At 40.5% G+C, this 17,820-nt stretch overlaps 1 protein-coding gene across 3 annotated transcripts in view; it reads left to right on the top strand.

Moving 5' to 3' along the window:
- CSGALNACT1 (chondroitin sulfate N-acetylgalactosaminyltransferase 1) overlaps positions 1 to 17,820 on the top strand; it is a 360,793-nt gene that overhangs the window by 139,683 nt on the left and 203,290 nt on the right. The window lies entirely within an intron of this gene.

Genomic DNA, 17,820 nt, shown 5'->3' with positions numbered 1-17,820 from the left:
CCCCTTTCAAATTTATATGCTAGTATCCTGAATAACTTCTAGGTAACAGTAAAAAGTAATAATATGAATGGGAAGTGATGAATCTTGAATATTTAATCCTTGTTTTGAAATATAATTTAGTTATAAGTTCATACGATTTCTTTTAAACAATGGTTACATTTAACAACTGGCTTGTAAATTTCCTGAAAATTTAATAGTTGTCTCTCATGAACCAATAAGATCTGGGTCAAGTGCACTACTGAGTGAAGTCATTACATAGAATTGTAGCCAAGTTTAATAAAGATAGTTCTTGGAATTACATCTCAGCATTCAAACATGGGTATATTTAGGATCCCTAAACAATAAAACAACTACCGTGTTCCGTCAAGTCCAACAAATAGGGACAAATTTTAATGCCTTCTGGAGGAAGACATTGAGAAGTTTAGTAAATGTGAAACAATGAAGTGCATTATACCTGTATTACAAAAATATTACATAACCGTGTTCCACTGTGCATTTCTTCCAAATTCTGTGTTAACCAGTGGTCATGTTGTAGCTTGAAATTGGCCACAATGGACTATTTACTTCCTGGAAGTATTGACTACATATCAGGACTTGAGTTATTGTTTGTTGTGTAGACTTAAGAAAATGATGAAGAAAATTGTTTAAACTTAATAGTATCTGTTGTCTGTAGCATTACGTCGTGAATAGCACAAAAAATTGTGAAAAATATTCTCATATTCAGAAACAATTATCTGACTCAGCAAAGGAATCACTCTTGCATTGATGAGTGAATGATGTGTTGTTTTAGTCTTCTATTTTTATATTTTAGAGACAGCATCTTGTTCTGTTGCCCAGGCTGGAGTGCTGTGGTGTGATCATGGCTCACTGCGGCCTCAACCTCATGGTCTTAAGAGATCCTCCTGCCTCACCTTCCTGAGTAGCTGGGACTGCAGGTGCTTGCCACCACACCTGGCTAATGTAAAAAAATATTTTTTGTAGAGACTGGGTCTTGCCATGTTGCCCAGGCTGGTCTTGAACTCCTGGCCTCAATCCTCCTGCCTTGGCCTCCCAAGGTGCTTGGATTACACATATGAGTCACTGTGCCTGGCCATTATTCCTAGTAATATATTATTAGAAGAAAATATCAACAAGTATTCATGTTGGAAGTACACTTGTTCATCATGTGCAACCATAGGTTTTCTATAGATATAGTAATCTTATAAAAATTAACAAATCAATTGGTTATATGGAATTTAGGATATGTGACACATTCCTAGCTCAGTAAAATTTATAATAAACTTGCGTATAAAATTGAAGATATGCAGGGGTTTTTTTTCCCCCTTGTTGAGCTGGTTGTTAAACATTTGCCAGCACACCCCTGACCTCACTCCTTCAAAACTGCACGTAAAAGTTTTATCATTCTATTGACTGACTTTCTTAAGAATCGTAGGATGAAAATTAAACAGACGTCACTCACTTAAATACAGTAATCACTTCTTTATTAGTTCTAGTATTCATTTCTTTATTACGGTTTTCCTGATAAAGAACTCAGACTAGTTGTTCATTTTTCATTTTTGTAAAAATGACCAAGGCGTCTAACTTCTCACAACATTTTTACAGTGTTAAGTTTCTGTTTATTCAGAATGCGAAATAGATGATACTCTTCCTTTTGCCTAAAAGACTTTTCTGTTACTGTAACATCAGCTTTTAAGCTTTTGCTTCCCACTGTTCTTCTAGCAGACTTGGGGTGTGAGAGTATCTCACAGCCCCCACTTGAGGGATCCATGTTCCGTCTGATGCTCCTGGTTGGACCTGAGAAGGAGCATCTGATGATAACTTTCAGTCAATGGCTACCTACCGGAGTGTTAACATTCTTTCTCACCCACTACCCATAACTAGCGATGTCTTAAAAATAAAAGCTAATATGTTAAAATTTAAAGGGTTGGCCATGGTGGCTCATGCCTGTGATCCCAGCGCTTTGGGAGGCCAAGGTGGGAGGATTGCTGGAGGCCAGGAGTTGAAGAGCCACCTGGGCAACATAATGAGACTCCCATCTCAACAAAATAAAAATAATAAAGAAATGAGCCTGGTCTGGTGGCGGATGCTGTAGTCCCAGCTCCTCAGGTGGCTGAGGTGGGAGGATTGCTTGAGCCTGGGAGGTCGCAGCTGCAGTGAGCTATGATCATGCCACGGCACTCCAGCCAGCCTGAGCAACAGAGCAAGACCCTTTCTCAAAAAAAAAAAAAAAAGGATTTATTCTTCTCCAAACCTTGGAAATCTTCTACTGAATGGTAACAGTGGTTTAATGAGTTATGGGCCAGACTCTGTATTTTGTGCTTTTTTGTTTATTTTTAATTTTTGAGACAGAGTCTTGCTCTGTTGCCCAGGCTGGAGTACAGTGGTGCAATCTTGGCTCACTGCAACCTCTGCCTCTCGGGTTCAAGCAATTCTCCTGCCTCAGCCTCCTGAGTAGCTGGGATTACAGGCACATACCACAACTCCTGGCTAATTTTTGTATTTTTAGTAGAGACAGAGTTTCCCCACATTGGCCAGGCTGGTCTCAAACTCCTGACCTCAAGTGATCCGTCTGCCTTGGCCTGCCAAAGGGTTGGGATTGTAGGCGTGAGCCACTGCACCCAGCCTACTTTCTTATAGAAGCTTCCTGGTTAACCTCTTCAGGTAGGTCCCATTATTCTCCTCCTTATAGAAATTAAAGAACTAGAATTTAAAAGGATTATTTGTCCAAGGTCTCAAGTGACCCGGCTGGAATTTGAGCCCGAGTTCTTCTGGCACTATAATCACTGCCTTATACTGCCTCTTGTCAACAAGTCTGATGTTACTGTCTCATCTCTCAAGTAACCTTATTGGCCTCTGCCTCCCTTGTTGTTATCAATGTTTATTTAGTATTTGGAATTCAAAATCTGAGGACAGGGCCATTTTGTTACTGTGACACGAATGTGTTCAATGGTTCAAAAATGTATTTTGAAAAAGAAGAAAGTGAAATTTTGGGAACACTCCTCCCTCTTCCTCACCCTGTGTGAGAACAGTCACTGAGCCCTGATTCCATGCGTAGAATGTCTCCTGAACCTGCCCCTAGTCTGGCGCCAGTCCTTCTCAGTTGGGTAACTGCTGGAACCTTCTGCTTGTTTCCACACCTCCAGGCTTCACCTCTCCAGCCGAGCCATGTCATGGATTCAGGATGAGCGTTTAAAACTATGTCACAGATAAGGTCGTTGCGACTGCATTGTGCTTAGGACATAACTCCATCCCTTAGCAGAGGTTCCCAGCCTTCTCTATAGACTCACTCCCTTCCATATTCGCATAGGCATCTGAAATTCCAGTCGTGTTGAGCTCCTCGCAGGTCCCAAACTCTGCCGTGCTTTCTCATGTCTGTCCTTCTTTCCAAGGCCGCCCCCCTCTGGCCCCGTCTAGAATGTTCTTTTCCTATCTCCCATTTCTTATCTCACCTGCACTCCTACTTGCCTTTCCTGACTCAGATTTGAGTCTGAGTAGTCTAATCTGATCAGATGCTCTTTCCCTTTGCTCCTCTGTAGCACCCTACTCTTGTCTTCCCATAGCCCAGAGTCTTCTGATTTATGGCAGGGGAAATAATCTGTGAGTTCTCTAGGAGGGCAGGGTTTGTAGTCCCATCACAGAGCCTGACAGTTGTGAGGTACACAGTACGTTTATGCTGGAGGAATGGGGCATGAGAGATTTGTCTGTTCGGTCACCTGCCGTCCATCCCATTAAAATTTTCTGTTTTGGCAGTAAAGAATTCAGTGTGGAAGCAAATGAACGATGGTGATAATTACATTATGTAAATCCAGCCAGAAGGAGAAATTTAGAAGGCACTTAGAGATGCAGCTGTGCCTGGAAAACGTGCTAGCCTAGGGCTTGGGAGAGTCATGTCCCCCCTCTGAACTGTGGTTTCTAGGACAATGAGAAGCTGGGTGCCATGACTGCTAGGGTTTTCTTTTCTTTCTTTTTTTGAGATGGAGTCTTGCTCTGTCACCTAGGCTAGAGTGCAGTGGCATCATCTTGGCTCACTACAACCTCCCCTCCCAGGTTAAAGCGATTCTCTTGCCTCAGTCTTCCAAGTAGCTGAGATTATAGGTGACCATCACTGAGCCTGGCTAATTTTTATATTTTTGGTAGAGTTGTGGCTTCACCATGTTGGCTAGGCTGGTCTCGAATTCCTGACCTCAAGTGATTCACCCGCCTCAGCCTCCCAAAGTTGTGGGATTACAGGTATGAGCCACTGCACCCCACCAATTACTAAGGTTTTCTTAGGTCTATGCATGCCAACCCTGCAGTCACAGTACGTAGTCCTCTGTGTCATAATTTTTAGGGTATGTATTTTGCAGAGACATATCACCCTGAGCAACCTGGATCTGATTATTTCTTGGCAATAATGAGTACAAATCTCATTTTAAGCATACAGGCATAGCTGGTTGCACTAATATTGCCTGTAATCACAATGCTTTGTGGGGCTGAGGCAGAAGGATCATTTGAGGCCAACCTGGGCAATGTAGTGAGATCCCATCTCTAAAAAAAAAAAAATCAGCTGGAAGTGGTGGCAAGGGGCTGTAATCCTACCTGTTTGAGGGCTGAAGTGGGAGGATTGCTTGAGCCCAGGAGTTTGAGGCTGCAGTGAACTATGATCACACCACTGCTCTCTAGCCTGGGCGACAGAGAGAGAATCTGTCTCTAAAAAATAAAAAAAGTATATAGGAATATAATGACTTTTATTAAGTTCCTCTTTTAAAAGCCTATCTATTCTTCCTTCAGAATGTATTAAATAAATGACATGTTAACATAAATCAGCACATTTTTATTTTAAGATATCCTAACATGTCAAAATATATAAATCAAAATGAATGCAAAGTAATTCAATGAAGATACTTTGGGAAGCTACTCCCATGAGTCTGCCTTCGCTTAAAATATTTTTGGAACTTCTTGTTCAGAATTATCCTAGAGCACTTGGCACATTCTTTTTTCTAACATTGGCAAATCTATATCTCTGTAGGACAGATTTTCGAACAAAATGGGCAATTGAACTGTATTTTTGTGTTTATTAATTTACTCTGCTTATGTGTGGAGAGCATAGAGTAAAGACAAAATGAACACAGTCTATACTCTGGTTAAACATTGTGTTAGGGTGTTCTTGCGTTGCTAGTAAGGAATACCTGAGACTAGGTATTTCTTTTTAAAGACAAGAGGTTTAATTCAGGAGTCCTCAACCACTGGGCCACAGACCCATACTCATCCATGGCCTGCTAGGAACCCGGCCCCATAGGAGAAGAATGGCAGGCGAGTGAGCGAAACTTCATTTGTATTTACGGCCACTCCCCATCTCTTGCATCATGCTTAAGTTCCGCCTTCTGTCAGATCAGTGGTGACATTAGATTCTCATAGGAGTGTGAACCCTATTGTGAACTGCACATGTCAAGGATCTAGGTTGTGAGCTCCTTATGAGAATGTAATGCCTGATGATATGTCAGTGTCTCTCATCAACCCCAGATGGGACTGTCTAGTTACAGGAAAAAAAGTTCAGGGCTCCCACTGATTCAACCTTATGGTGAGTTGTGTAATTATTTTCTTATATAGTACAATGTAATAATAATAGAAATAAAGTGCATAATAAGTGTAATGAGTTTGAATCATCCCCAAATCATCTCCCCCAAACCTGCCCCATCCCCATAGAAAAATTGTCTTCCACAAAACCAGTCCCGGGTGCCAAAAAGTTTGGGGACCACTGGCTTAATTGGCTCACAGTTCTGCTGATTGTACGTGGGTGACACTGGCCTCTTCTTAGCACTTGGGAGGCCTCGGAGCTTTTACTTCCGGTGCAAGTTGAGGCAGGAGCAGATACATCACATGGTGAGAGCAGAAACGAGAGAGAGAGAGAGACGGGGGAGGTACCACACACTTTTAAACAACCAGATCTTGCAAGGACAGCACCATGGAGTTGGTCCTAAATCATTCATAAGAAATCTGCCCCCATGATCCAGTCACCTTCCAGGAGGCCCCACCTCCAACATTGGAGATTACATTTCATCATGAAATTTGGGGGCACAAATGTCCAAACTATATCAAATATTAGCCAGTCCTTGAATGAAAACAAAAATCATGGGGTTTTGGAGCCTGAAGGTGACAGGAGGGTCAGGATTCTACAATTTTTTTTCTATGACCCCTCATCAGTGCCTGGCGATGGTATTTGTCTGAGTCTGAATGTCTGGATGCCTGAATTTGAGGAAGCTGCGTCTTCTAATGCCATGTTTTCTTTTATCTTGGACTTGAGGCTTTCTCTTTTTTAAAAATAGGAACAAATAGCATAAAGAAATAACTAAAGATCTTCCCTAATTTAACCAGAGTATTTCTTTTTCTAGTTTTAAAAATATCATATGAATATTTAAGATAAATTGAGATCCTACTATATATATATCTTGTGCCTTTCCTCTTTTGCCTAGTATTGTATGATAACATTGCCACGTCATTAAATGCATTTTGAAACTTTTTTAAATTTTTAATAAATGAAATTTTTATGAATGAGGTTGACGTTTTTCACATATTCTTTGTCCTGTTAAATGGTCTTTTGATTCATATTCTGGATTGTTCGATATAAATGTTGTCATTCATCTTTTCTTCTCATTTACGCTTTTTGGATCTATTTTGCTCTTCTTGTTTTTGCTTTCTGAGTCAGTTGACTTTGGGTCTGTCTTGTAAACAGCATATAATTGGATGTTGAGAATCTCTGTCTTTGTTAGGGATGTGTAACCTATTCATGTTCATCACATTTCACAGGTCTAATCTGTTTTCAATTTTTCTACTTCAAATGTTTCTTGAAATTATCAATTGCTTTAGTTATATGGATTTTTGTTTTCTTATGATTTGGAAGACACACATCCGGTATCTATTCTGTTTGTGCTAATTTTGTAGTTTTTAAAAATGAAAATGGTTGATTTGACTCAAAGTAGCTCTGAAGTTAATCTCAAAGAGAGGGTTCAAAAGAAGTCATGAGCAATAAGGCATTCTTGGAATGTGTCCTCCCAAGGACACCACTCTGAAGGGCAAATTAATTTGGTTGGAAAGTGTTATGTATTGATGGAGATGGAGCCTCACTCTGTCGCCCAGGCTGGAGTACAGTGGCGCAATCTGGGCTCACTGCAACCTCTGCCTCCCAGGTTCAAGTGATTCTCCTGCCTCAACCTCCGAGTAGCTGGGATTACAGGTGCACGCCACCATACCTGGCTAATTTTTGTATTTTTAGGAGGGATGGGGTTTCACCATGTTGACCAGGCTGGTCTTAAACTCCTGACCTCATGCGTCCACTCGACCTCCCAAAGTGTGTTGATATTTTTATGTTGAAAAATAGTGTTTTACATTAAAGTCAGTTTGAGCATTTCTTCACCAATATTACCTTTTGTTTACTTCAACACTTGTTTAAAATAAAAACATCAGTGAAAAACTCTTTAGCAGGCCTCCTTTCTCTGTTACGCATCCTGTCTTCTTTGTTAGTCCTCACTGTGTCTGCAGTACAATGTGTAGAAGTAACCAGCCAGTGGCCAGCAAGGGCAGCACCGTGTAGAAGAAATGCTCTGAATTGTTGTGTCTTTAGTCACTTTCCTTCTTGCCTTCAGTTTCCACGTCTGTAAATTGAAGAGTTTGGAACACATAAACTATGATGTCACTTCTAGTTTCAATCTTCTGTGATCAGAGTTTATTAAACACCTATTTGAATAACTTCAGTACTGGGCTCTATATAGAATGGGAAGCATAAAACCAATCTCTGTTGAAAAAGAGAAGATCCTAAGCTGATTAAAAAAATTCTTGTGTCTTGATCTATGTGATGGTTATAGAAGGATATAATATGTAAAAACTCATGGAGCTGTATCTTTAAAGATGATCGTACTTTACTCACCTGTGTATTGATAACTCAATAAATAGGAAAACTGGAAAACTGAACATCCCCACCCCACCAGAAAGAAGAACAGAAACTGGCTAACTGACAATATGTTTAAACATTGTGTTATGAGGCAGGATGGTATAATGGCGAATCTACAAAAAGTAGACAATGAGTTTGAATCCTGACATTACATATTAGCCTTGGAATTTCGCATACATTATTTAGCCTTTTGAGTCTCAGCTTTCCATTTTTTAGTAAAGGTAAGATTCGTAATAATGACTTCATCAGGCAGTCAGGAGTATTGAAGGAGTTATGAGGCATATAAAGCACTTGGCATATAATAGGTGATCAATACACATTTTTAAAGGGGGGCAGTAAGAGTATTACACAAAGGTGACAGATTTAAAAGAACTAAAAGATTCTACATCATTCTTTTAGTAGAGCAAAGTCTTTGGGATCTTCCACAGCAATGAAACTTGTTAACTTTAACACAGCATTTTCCAGAGTCACTTGATCATAGAAGCTCTTTTTTTCTAAATACCACCTCTCAGGAATAATTAATGCGTTAGTTGACGTCTGGGACTCCCCTAACTCAGGAGTCCTCAAACACCGGATGGACGCTGGTATACAAGTGTTCTCCCCAAATAAAATCACCCTAAAATAAATACAACCCAGAAATCTCAGCGTGAAAGAGACTATGAAGAAAAAACTAGGGTCATAATTTTGCTGGTGACATTGCAAATTGCTAATACCTCTTTTGGAGAGCCACTTACAATAATAAAAGTGATTTATAATAAAAGTCACAGGGGCTGATTATGGTGTTAAATATATTAACCCCACTTTTCAGATTATAGCCTAAGGAAAGACCTCCAGTAGGAACAAACAAAATTTATTTGTTCAAAAATGGTTGACTGGGTTATAATAATGTGTAGAAACAACCAACTGAAAGATGGCTAATTGAAGTGCTTTAGCAAAACAATGGAATATTGCACCATTCAAAATGACAGGTATATGGACTCAGTAGATATATGGAGACATCAAGCAAAAAGTTAGAAAATAGTGTGTGCATGGTGAACACAACCACAGAAAACCAGTCTGTGCAAAGATAAAGGTTAGAAGTGAATTTTGTAAATCTGGTTTGATGTAGGAAAGGGATGATCTATATTTTAATGTTTGATTTATTACAGAATCATTGCTAAATGACTCAATAAAAACAAAGTATTAAATAAAAACAAATTATATGTTCTGAGCTAGAACAGGATGTTTATGAAAATAGGTGAGAGTATGTAAAATATAAAATAAAAATAAAGAGCTGACATATAGGTAGAATTATAGAAAAATAGACATGATACGCCTTGAAATTTTATAGAGTTTTGTCTCACCAATGCATTGTGAAAGTAGTTATCACACATAAGAAGTGTTTTTCCGGAAAGAATTTTCAATTCAGTGAAAACCCCAAAATATGGAGATGAAAATTCATGAGAGAAGTTGCTCTTAAAGATATCAAGTTCCCCGTCAGCTGCGCTTTTTTTTTCCAGCTGCTTTTCCTCTTTTTCTTTTGTGATGAAGGAGAAGGTTTTATAGATGCTGAAATGGTTTACCACTGCCTTATTTAGTTGCTCTCCTGCTTTTATGTCTCCCCAAAGGGTCACAAAATCTATCCGTTTAAAAAGAGAAAATGGTGTGTTTTTAGTGCAAAGAGAGAATAGCCACTTTAAAGAACCAATAGGAAGTAGAAATAAATGGAATCTCGCAACTTTAGTTCACCACGTACTAGTACTTTTGATCATCTCAGATGTCAGAAGCTACACAAGGAAAATGGAATGAGCTTCTGGGTGGGGGCTGCCTCCTTTTCACCCCTTGAAAGCCCAAATTAACTCTTGCATGCTTATCCAGTGAAAAAGATGGTTAGAGTGCCTTAGCAGAACAGGGAAGTCACTGGTTGTGGAACCCTCCTCATTTTGGGGGGGACTTTATGGGTGTTCCTTGTGAACAGATGATCTTGAGGAAATAATGAATAATCTTGCAAGATATGGCGGGGATGGGGAGGTGCCTGGGTGTTTCAGGGGATGAAGACAGCTGTGTATTTGAAATGTATTATGTTCATTGAGAATTTTTTTTCAACTTTTTTTTTTTTTGTGTGTGTGTGAGACAGGGACTCATTCTGTCATCCAGGCTGGAGTGCAGTGGTGCGATCTTGATCTTGGTTCACTGCAACCTCTGCCTCCCAGGCTCAAGCGATTCTCTTGCCTCAGGCACCTGAGTAGCTAGAATTACAAGCATGCGACAACACACTCTGCTAACTTTTGTACTTTAAGTACGGACAGGGTTTTGCCATGTTCCCTAGGCAAGTCTCGAGCTCCTGGCCTCAAGTGATCCACCTGCTTTAGCCTCCTAAAGTGCTGGGATTACAGGCATGAACCACCGTGCTGGTCCCATGGAGAATTTTTAATCCAAGTTGTAAAATGCCAGAAGTGTTCCTCAAAAGAGGACCAGCAGAATCACAAAGCTGGAAGGAGTCTTAGAATTAATCAATTAGTTCGAATCCTTAATTTTTACCATAAAGGCAGCAGATCCAAGCAGGAGACATGGCTTGCTCACATTTACAGTCATCAGTGAGGACATGACCAAAACCAATTCTGTTGATTTCCAGCCATATTTTTTCCTGCTATAATTCCCCTTGCCTTCCGCCATCACTTTACCACTGACCGTTTGTGCTACTACCATGCAAAAGATTAGCGTTCAGACTTAGAAATGTAGCTATGCAATGAAGAAAGAGTCTCTTTCAGCCATCAGAGGTATGAGTCAGCATACAGGATCTTGTTTATGAAGAAGAGGGTCAGAAGTTTGATTTCAAGAACTCGACTCTGCATTCAGACCACCTGGGTTTCTATCATAACTCCACCACTGGGGTGGTGGGGGACACTAAGCAAGTTCTTTAATGTTCCTGAATGCAGGTATCCTTAGCTGTAACATGGAGAGTCATGATTATACACATCTCTTAGGTTCTTAGGTGAGAATCAAATAGGACAATCCATTAGATTGGGGTGTAGTTTACAGCAAGTGCTCAATAAATGCTAGCTAGCTATTTTTTTTACTACTATGAAGGTAGTTGTAACTATTTCTGTCAAACCTTATACCGGGTGTGGTGGTGCACACGTCTAATCCCAGCTACCTTAAAAACTTCAGGAAATGAGAACTATATGTTTTGGGGTTGATGGACATTAACTAGGCACAGTCTTTCAGTGCTCAGAAAGACTTTTTCAGTGTTGTGAAATCTCCTGGACTGCCCTGAACCTGAAATCTGCCTCTGGTAGTCTCCTGTGTCTAGTATAGCTTATATTTTCTGTAGCTTTTCATATAACAGGTATATTTATTACTCGCAGTTTTAACTATGTCTTGTTTTTATGAAATGGGAAAAGTTCTCTTGTCCCCTTTGCAGGGCGTGCGACAGGGGGAGTGGCTTGCTGCTTCAGTGCCCCACTGCTCAAACCTCTAGAGGGGCATACAGATGGGCAGGCTGTGGGGCTCCGGCCCCACTTCTCGGGGTGGATGTTGACGGCTCCTGAGGCCCCCGTGGGCATGTGCTACCATGTGCTCTTTTAGTTTTGCCATCTGTAGGCGGCTTGTGTTAACCAGCTCCGTTAGATCCTCCACCTTGTCTCAAGGACAGAAAGCTTTCCGTATCCTGGTTTCTTGCTGGAAGAATCCGATCAAATGTGGGCTTGGAGGATGAGTGCAAGGTGTTGTTGAGTGGAAGTAGCTCAGGGGAAGTCAGAAGAGGATAGAGTGGGAGGGCTTTCTTCGGGAGCTGGGCCACTCAGTGACCTGGGCTCCTCAGACTGCCCCAGCCAAACGCTGCGTCGTTCTGCTTCTGCTGGTTGGTGGCCTGCTGGCGCCTGTCAGTAAGTTCCTCTAGATGTCCATCGCCTGTAATTTTCTCCGCTGATTTCCTCCTCTCAATATCCACCTGCCTCTGTCTCTGCCTTGCTAGGGTGTTGGGAGTTTTATAGGCACAGGATGGACTGTGGCAGGCCAGGGTGGTCTTGGGAAATGCAGCATTTGGGCAGGAAATGCCTGTCCTCACCGAGATCTATGGGGGTTGGAGCCATAGCTAAGAACCACGCCTTCACCTCTAGCCAGCACTCCCCGTCCCCTCTTCCGTATCTTTTTTTTTTTTTTGAGACAGAGTTGTACTCTGTCACCCAGACTGGACTTCAGTGGCACAATTTTGGCTCACAGGAATCTCCGCCTCCCAGATTCAAGCAATTCTCCTGCCTCAGCCTCCTGAGTAGCTGGGGTTACAGGCATCTGCAACCACACCCGGTGAATTTTTATATTTTTAGTGGAGGCGGCATTTTAGCTATGGTTACAGGCACCTGCAGCCATGCCCGGCTAACTTTTGTATTTTTAGTAGAGAAGGGGTTTTTCACCATTTTAGCCAGATTGGTCTTGAACTCTTGACCTCGTGATCCACCCACCTCGGCCTCCCAAACTGTTGGGATTACAGGCGTGAGCCACTGAGCCTGGCCTCTTCCGAATCATTTAAAAGGACCATGCTCTTCCCCTCCCAGCATGTCTTTTCCATATCATTTAGATATTTTCCCCATTGTATAGCTTTATTAAGATATAATTGATACCCAATAAACTCACATATTTAAATCAGGCAATTTGATTTGTTTTGACGTATGTATACACATATGAAACTATTACCAAAATCGAAAATATATATATCCCCAGAAGAGGTTTCATGTGCCTCTTGGTAATCTGACCCTCCTGCTTCTCTGGGTCCTTTCTTGCCCCTCTCATCCTCCAACCCCCATCCCCAGGTGAACACCGATCTGCTAGACTTGTATATAAATGGAATCATACAGTATGTATTCCATTTGTTGGGTGTCTTTCCCTTGGCATAATTATGATCCATGCTGATATGCGTACCAATAGATCATTCCTTTATATTGCTGAGTATTCCAATGGTGTTTTCTTTGTTAACTGTTGACCCCTGTCTTGCTTACCTGGCTGTGGTGTGGAATGAAAACACATTGAAATGATTTAAAAATACTTATTGAGGAAACATCTGTGTTTCCCATTTATATTTTTAAACTTCATTATCTAGTATGCATAGCAAATAATATACAGCAATTATAGGATCCTTGAGGGCAATATCCATTTACATTCTGTATGCATAAATCTTTTTAAATGACATCTACAAGCAATATTACTATTTATTTATTTGAATCTTGAGATTAAAATTGTTTTTGTGCCTCTGTCAATCTCAATATTAAAAAAAGTATCGTTCAATCTCCATATTAAAAAAAGCATCCTTCCATTGGCCTAACCCAATGGATTGATTGAATAAATTTAATTATATAAATATTTACACAGAGTTTTCATTTTCAAGGCGAAAGATTTATTCTGTTAATGTTAGAGTCTTTTTTTGGAAAATGTGGACAGTATGTTCTCAATTCCCTTGCAGTTGGAGCGTAACACAAAATAAACTCAGAAATTGATACAGCAAAAGTAATACATTTGCAAGATAATGAGAGACCATTTGGGAGGCAAGTCCATCTTTGCAGTGACTTTCTACCTTTATCATAGCATCTCTCAACTGTTGACATTCCTGCATCTGGGAAGGAAGAAGATAAAAATTACCATTCGAAATGCCTGTTCAAGTTTGGCGAAAGATTTAATTTCTTCATCTATCACAGTGTCACCAGCCCTATGAATACTATAGATCAAGCCTCAGTGCCAGAAATACGGAGACTTGGCAGAGTACAGGGTAGAATTCAGCCAGAGGGAGTTGTAAAGAAGCCAGAGAAAACAAACTTTACTCATTCTGCATCTCAAACTTGTGTTCTGGGCAGTTGTCCTAAGTGTTGTCTTTGCCCAAACAGGCTGGGAGTGTGGTCATTTAAAAACTGAACCAGTAATGGAGATACATGTAGTGACCTTAAAGATGCTGTGGAGACTGTAGCAGTACATAGATGTTTGTTAGAATAATAAAAAGCAAGTGCAGTTTCTCTACTGGAAGGTAACTTTGGAGATCTGTTCCATACTTTGATTTTGCAGGTGACTTGCTCAAGGTCACACAATTATTTCATGGCAGAACGGGGACCGAACTTGGCATTTCTGAACCACACACCTCTGCCCTCCCCATACTACTACTTCCATTGTTGTGTTGGAGTAGGTGTGTTGGTGTATAAGGTGTGGGAATGTATAATTTTTTTTTTTATTTTTGGGCTGCCCCGTACAGCTGTCCCTGTTGCCTGGGACCATGCATCCTAGATGAGCTATTCTTGATCATCGTATCATCTTTGGGAGTGAGTTAACTTTTCTGAATGAAGGGTTGTTCCTGCCTAACTCAGCCAGCTATGTGACGGAAAGGCCACAATGAGAGGTGACATTTGGCTAATGAATTAACCATGGTTGTTCTATTTGATTGTCTGACTACTCTTTATCAGTTAGTCTGCTGAAGTCTTTATACTCTGGAAATCTACAACTTGAAGCGTTATAGCAGTTCCCTTTTTAAGCTTCTCTTCCCTAGTCTTAACATCTAAGTCTCACTGCTATCTGCATTTTCATCATTTATCGGTGTAGCTTGTTACCATCTGTAACATCTCTTCTTACACACAGGGATTCTTGGTTAGGGGTGGGAAGACAACAGATAAAGATCATCCTCCCTCGGTGAGAATCACAGATTTAGTCCAACCTCTTCATTTTACAGACCGGGAAGTGGAGACGCATAGGAGTTAAGAACTTGACTAAGATCTCACAGTAACTCATTTAGGATGAAAAGCCAAACTTTGTGTTCTGGACAGGATTCAGTGCAGCTGATCTCCCTGAAACACTGTTCAGGCCTCATTAGATTCTGTGATGGCATCTAGCACCAGCTGAGCATCTGTAGTGTCTAATAAGGGCAGGGCCGGCCCAGAAGGATTTACTGGAAGAGGGTGTCTAATAAAATGAACAATTACATGTGGAGTGTAACTATGGCACTACAGACTGTTTGCTGGAAAATAGCTCTTTTATGGAGGTCCATCAACTGTCTGTATCTTCACTGATTGAGGAGAAAGATTGTGTTACAGCCAATGATGAACAGAAGCAATTTACTTTCTTTTCAAGAGACTAGTTACAATGCGCATCCTCTCCAGCCTAAATTGGTCAGTGCTTTTTTATGCTGTAATAGCTTATCAGTTATATCTCCAGTTAGCCTGTGATGGGAGTCACTTCGTTCTCCATTATGTTAGCGGTTCCCATGTTGACAATGTGAGAACAGTTCAACTCCAGAGCATGCAGGGTCCCCACTGTTGATCTTTGGAGGTACTTGGTAAATCTTTCAAGTAGAAGGAAAATATTATTTGGTATCCTTTAAGGCAATAATGGACTCATACCTTTTTAAAGAGACTTCAAGTAATTTAGTAGCATAAATTTGTTATCTGAGATTATCTCTATTTATGGAGGTAAGAAATTGAAGAAAATCAGGGCGACCCACTTGAGTGAAAGGATTAAAATGAAAAAGGAATTTAAAATAGATACCTTTCCGTTGAGTCTGCATCCTGTAGTCTTAAGACCAGGACACCAAGATCCTGTTTTTGATTTGACAAAATAACAGAAAAGTAATCTTTTAGGGGAAGAACTCACAACCTTTAAAACCAGTTGTATTCTCAAACATACTATTTGCAGTAAAATTACTTAATGTAGAAGGAATGTGGTTAAGGATATTGTATAGTAACACACAATTTATAATGTGTGACATCCAAGAGGCCTTTCTTTTCTGAGACATATTTTTGAGAAACATGATAATTTTAGAAGTTGACTGTACGGTTCCTGACCCTATCCCTGCTCTGTCCTCCAGTGCCATAACATAAGGGACTTCGTTGATTTAAAGAAATGAAAAAGTAACCATTAAGATTTAAGTACATATAAATTTTGTGTATGTATAAAATTAGCCACATATGCACAAAGAAGATCTCACTGGGAACCTTTAGTTGGCAGACACATATCTCATCTCGTGGTGTTTTTCATTTGTTATTTTAGGCATGCTGATGGTGAAGAGGGTTTTTAGTCTTCCCTTTTTAATTTTTACATTTTGAGAATCAGTGTGTCTGACACAGACATGGTTTAGATGGTCTAAAGATTTAAGGTTTTAAATATGTGCAGGTGAGTAAGCCTTGGAACTTAAGGCAGCTGGATGGATGTTTTCACACTGCTGGATCCATTGTGTTTTTGAAGCCCTTTAGACATTACAATGCTGAGAACTTTCACTTATTAGTTGTACATTAAATAGGATGAGTTTCTAGATGCTTAAAATATTATTGATCTCAATGTACTCCTTTTCACCATTTTTAATTGCTCTTTTCCGTGGATGATTTTTGGTAGACTTCTTTTAATATGATTAAAAGCAGAGTTATTTATAGGGGACTGCTAATTAATGTCTGCCAAACTCCGTTCTTTGCGGGTGGGGCAGGGTGGAGCAGGGTGGACTTCCCAGTCTTTAGAATCCCAACTGAAAAACTTCCAGAATCAGCACTATTCACAATAGCAAAGACTTGGAATCAACCCAAATGTCCATCAGTGACAGACTGGATTAAGAAAATGTGGCACATATACACCATGGAATACTATGCAGCCATAAAAAAGGATGAGTTTGTGTCCTTTGTAGGGACATGGATGCAGCTGGAAACCATCATTCTTAGCAAACTATCGCAAGAACAGAAAACCAAACACCGCATGTTCTCACTCATAGGTGGGAACTGAACAATGAGATCACTTGGACTCGGGAAGGGGAACATCACACACCGGGGCCTATCATGGGGAGGGGGGAGGGGGGAGGGATTGCATTGGAAGTTATACCTGATGTAAATGACGAGTTGATGGGTGCTGATGAGTTGATGGGTGCAGCACACCAACATGGTACAAGTGTACATATGTAACAAACCTGCGCATTATGCACATGTACCCTAGAACTTAAAGTATAATAATAATAAATAAATAAATAAATAAATAAATAAATAAATAAAAAGAAAAACTTCCAGAACCAAGTCTAGAATTTTTCCATGGATGGTTTCTCAGCCACTCTCACGTACATTGTGCCTCCTCTTACTCGCTTCTTACTGTAACTGACACTTGTGATGACACATGAGCTCTTCCATAATGCTTATTCGGAATCCTCACTCTCTGTGCCAAGCTATGGAGAATATACTGGGTATCGGAGGACAGGGGAAGGGACTGAGACCTGGACACAAGAATTTATTTATTTATTTATTGGAGACAGAGTCTCACTCTTTCCCCTAGGCTGGAGTACAGTGGCACGATCTCAGCTCACTGCAGCCTCCACCTCGTGGATTCCAGTCATTCTCATGCCTTAGCCTCCCGAGTAGCTGGGATTACAGGCGCCTGCCACCATGCCCGGCTAATTTTTATATTTTTACAAAATTACAAAATAACAGAAAAGTAGTCTTTTAGGGGAAGAACTCATGACAGGGGTTTCATCATGTTGGCTAGGCTGACACAAGAATTAAGACAGAGGGATGTCGTTGTCACTTTCTGAATTGGACAAAGCAAAGTTTTGTATCTACTCTAACTGCATTTGCTTTGCTGGATTTAGTTTTTGCTTTTGCCACATACTTATTGTCTATTTCTTTGATACTCAGAAAGTGTGTGTTTTTGTCATTGTGGTTTCTTAATGAAGGAATGATAGGGGATCAGGGGTGGGTTGTGTTCCTGAGGCCAACATGGCAGCCTTAGGTTGCTGGCAGCGCACATAGCTAGCTACCACTTCCATGCAGCTGTGTTCTGTAAGCCCCATACTCACTTTCAAAGAATCATACATGAAGGCTAAGTCTTTCACGTAAAGGAGTGTTGCAAAGTCAACAGAGTAAAGGCTTTTTAGAGTTTGGTTTTGAAAGTTAGAAAAATCCTGATTTTACCAT

Source organism: Papio anubis, chromosome 8, assembly GCF_008728515.1.
Source record: "Papio anubis isolate 15944 chromosome 8, Panubis1.0, whole genome shotgun sequence".
In the NCBI taxonomy this organism is placed as follows: domain Eukaryota; kingdom Metazoa; phylum Chordata; class Mammalia; order Primates; family Cercopithecidae; genus Papio; species Papio anubis.
The sequence above is the reverse complement of the archived record's forward strand: the minus strand, read 5'-3'. Positions and strand labels throughout refer to the sequence as shown.